Source organism: Hevea brasiliensis, chromosome 8 (assembly GCF_030052815.1).
Source record: "Hevea brasiliensis isolate MT/VB/25A 57/8 chromosome 8, ASM3005281v1, whole genome shotgun sequence".
NCBI lineage: Eukaryota > Viridiplantae > Streptophyta > Magnoliopsida > Malpighiales > Euphorbiaceae > Hevea > Hevea brasiliensis.
The window spans coordinates 53,256,789-53,260,963 of NC_079500.1; positions in this window are offsets into that span (position 1 = coordinate 53,256,789).

Here is a 4,175-nt window from a genome sequence, read left to right on the forward strand (position 1 = left end):
AAGTTCTGCTCAAAGATTTCTTCCCTACCGATCTCATGTTCAGAGTGCTTTCCGATCTCTCATACTTAGATTAATAATCACATTTAGTTTTTGTTTTGTCGTGCTCATACAATCAAATACTCGCATAAATAATGGTTCAAAATTTTCCGATCACAATCATTCATTGAACAAAAGGCATTTCATTTCATGTCATAATTTGTACAAAGTTATTCTACCGGGGGATCACCCCACCGATCTACATTTGATCACTCCTCTCTCCCTCTCACCCTGGCTTCATCCTCACTATCTTCACCATCGCCCCGGTGCCAGTCGCCCATCCAAGAAAAGTCTTCTTCGGTAACGCCCCGAGTGCGGCCAAGAGATCCTTGTGAGCCTTCACATAGGCCTCGCCTATTCCCGCCACCATCTCCTCATCCTCTCCTTAAGCTCCTTATCCTTCGCCTCGAGTTCCTCTATAAGTTGAGCGACTGAGAGGATGCATTGGCGTGGAGCGCTCGACTTCCTTAAGAGCGCGGTCCCTCTCGTCCGAAATACGGCTCGTTTCGCCAACCGGTCTTCATGGAGCTTTGCCCGCCCTCGACTCCGAGATATATAATCCCGAGCCGATGAGAGTTCGGATCGGAGGGAATCCACTTCTGGTTCTTCTTCCCGATCTCCTTACCCAGCGCCGAATCCTTTCCCGATCATGGTCCGTTCACCGACACTCCACGCTTAAGCTCATGGTCCGAGTCAATATGTCATCAAGGCCACTGGGATAGCCTCGTCCCGATCCTCCCGAAAGAAGATGGTAGACCCCGTGACTTTAGCAAAACCGGGTTCTCCTTAACAGCTCGTTATCCTTCAAGGAGTCGATCAAGATTCGAGCGCCCGAGAGGAGGTCCTCCTAAGCTTGAGTAGGTCCCCTTTCCGCGCTTGGGACAATCGCAAGAATTGAGGTCGCTTCTTCCGATCTAGGAGGAGATCGGGTAGCTTCAGTGGTCGAGGGACCCAAGGTTGGGGAGGATCTCTTTGTATCTCCCTGTGCTCGCGACTGTGTGTTTGGAGTCGCTCAACGCTTCATCTCCTTTACTTTCCTAAGATCTCTCTTCCTTTTTCCGCTTCCTATGACCTTCACCACCCGCCATACCGCACAAAGAAAAGGTTAGTGAGATCACTAAGGTCGTGAGAATTGAGATATAGAAAATACCGATGCCGAGGTTAGAGAGCGGAAGTTCGCGGTCTTGGCCGGTGAGCGCTGAACAAATTAATGGTGCAAATTTCTACATCACCGAATCCAAACAAGAATACTTTTAGTGGCAGCCTCACTCTTCAGATCCATCACTATCAAACTTTCCTCTTCGCTGTGGTAATATGGTTCGAAGCAAGGGTCCCCGGTACCACCACCGCGGGGAAATCTCAAAGCGGCTCTGATCTTTGCTCCTCACAATGAAGAAACGATTCTTCCAGCTTCTAAGGGACGAGGGCAGATCGGAAAGAGCTCCGCAACTAGGCTTCTGAAAGAACCAAAGTGGTCATCGCCCTTTCGTGAGTTAGCCGTGCAGCTTGGCGAACACTTTAGCCGTAGGTCTGATTCCCTTAGCTCGGCATAGACCTCGGAAAGCTACCAAGATCCGCCACGAGTTGGGGTGAATTTGAACAATGGATGCTCGATGAAATTTTAAGACCTCCTTGTAGAAGTCATCCAGGGGGAACCGAAGGCCGGCCTTTAATTGTTCCTCGTACACCATAACCATGTCGTTCTCTTCAAAGAAGTGATTGACACGAAGGTCGTCATGGCACTTGATTAGCTCGTACAAGTCGGGCCGAATGTTATATTCTTGGCTAAACGACCGAAGATCGGATTCTCGAAGAACCGATCGTAGCTCGTCTATAGGGAGATTCTCCCTACCTGAAGGGCGCGTACGCCTTAATGGTACGACCCGCCCCTGACCTGGAGCAGGGACCCTAAGAGGTTCGGGTTGCGTGCTTGGCCCGGCCGCCTCTTCCTCATCAGACGATGACCAAGAGAACTCAATGGAAGGAGGGCTCGCTTCCTCCGACCTTCTGCACCGCCATTTTCAAAAGAAACAAAGAACTTAAACAAAAAGAAGATCAAAGTCCTTACTGAGTCTAATCTGCCTGAGAAACCGAGAAAATGAGAGAACTTCGAAGCTATGAGCAGGAGACTGAAAATGAAATGAGAAAACAACTGGCTAACCCTCCCCTATTTATACTAGTCCGAGCATTTAATGCTCGCGAGGTTCTAGGCGGCGCATCGATTGGTGAGACTCGACAGCTGTTCTGACACTTTTCTCAAATATCCGAATGTTCAGAGATCGGTTAATCGGAGATCGGCATAATAAGTTAAATATTTTGAATAAAGGATTAGTCAAGTGTCATTCAAGTAAAGAACCAGATCGGATAACCACCTTAGAGATCGGAAAATAATCAATGCAAAAATAATAAGATGATAACTGCAAAATAAAGTCTTTAGTTGCAAAAAGATTACATCATTTGGGCGATCTCTAGGATCGGATTACAATAAAGGACTAACTACATCATTTGGGCGATCTCTAGAGATCGGATTACACTAACATTGATCACATCATTTCGTGATCTCTAGAGACCGTGAAAATCCTATATCAAGAGGTCGATCTAAGGATCGCTTTACAATCGATCCCAAGGATACTCCCAGTGAGATCCATGGATCGCTTTATAACTTATCCCAAGGATACTCCTGTGTTCTAAGGATCGCTTTATAATCGATCCCAAGGATATTGCCGACGGATGCTTCATCCGCCGTGAACACCCAATGTGGATCGTAATCGCTTTCGAACACTCAATGTGATGAGAAGCCGAATGAACTCGCTTGAGCAACTCGAGATCGGTACAACCAAGCCCGCAATACGGATCGGTCAAATTCGCTTCTCTCACCATCGCCAATTAGGACCATCCAATCACCGGATCGTAAATTTTCCGTCGAGGAAAAGGGAATTCCATCTAAGAGGATCAAAACCACGCTTGTAGCCTAACTTTCCTGAACCTAGAACCAAGAAACAAGGAGAAAGAGAGAAAATCGAATGAAGGAAATGCCACTATCAACAGGTATATATAGGGGAAAATGGGCATTTAATGTCGAAGGAAAACGGCTTGACGCTTCAAAATCGAGATGTAATTAATGCTTGGACCGAATCCAGATCGATCAAGGGATAAAAGAGATCGGAGATAGGAGATCAGCATGAGAGATCGGAATGGGAGCTAGGGAGGGATCAAGACAAAAAGAATAAGACAAATTCGATAACCGCCGCCGAATCGAGCCGAGGTAGTTAAAGCGCGGCGCATTTAGATCTCCACCGCACGCCTAAGAATCGCCCGCAATGCCGACAGTGCTGTATGTCATGACACCAGACATCCCAATCCCCACCGTTGATCTCACTTGTAAGGATGAATCCGAACCCTTGGATCAAGAGAGAAGACGACAATACCAGCCTTTTCACTCACTTTCGCATCGCTCCGACAAAGGATTCAAGACCGCTTGATTAAAAGAGGAAAAGGACAAATATTTTGAGAAGCGATCTCACCATTCGCTTTGATTCTCTTTAATTCCCGAACATCCGATCATGTACTTCAAAATCCTGACCCTCCATCTCCTCAAAATGAATCCTGACCCTTCATGGGGAGCACCCGATTCCGATAAATACCTGCATGAAAACTGTTCAAGAAGAGGACGGACGAAAAAAAAAGAAAGGTCATATTATAGCGAAGAACTCAAAATTTCATTCAGCTTTGTTATTCTCGCTACTTTGAAGTATTGATTGGAAAGACTTTTGAAACTAGTTTTCTCAAGTGTTTCTTGAAAAGGATTTTGAACACTGAACTCTACATTTCCACTTGTTCATCACCCGATCACGCCTTCACTTTCAACTCTTTATCATCTCTATTTTCATCCCTTCGTTGGAGCTCAAATCCCACTCGCTTGTTATCTTGACCTAATCACATCATAGCTAAGCTCCTCTCCAGCTCACGGTGAACATCAACTCTCGTGCTAATCAGTCCATGGTCTTGTTTCTAGTGGCCACCCCACAATTATTCCTACAGCATTCAGCCTCCTCCTGTAAGAGCTCACGTCGTTGTATTAAGTGTTTATGCTCATTTCTTTCGTAGTCTCTCCGTCCTTTTACGTATGTGATTTTTCT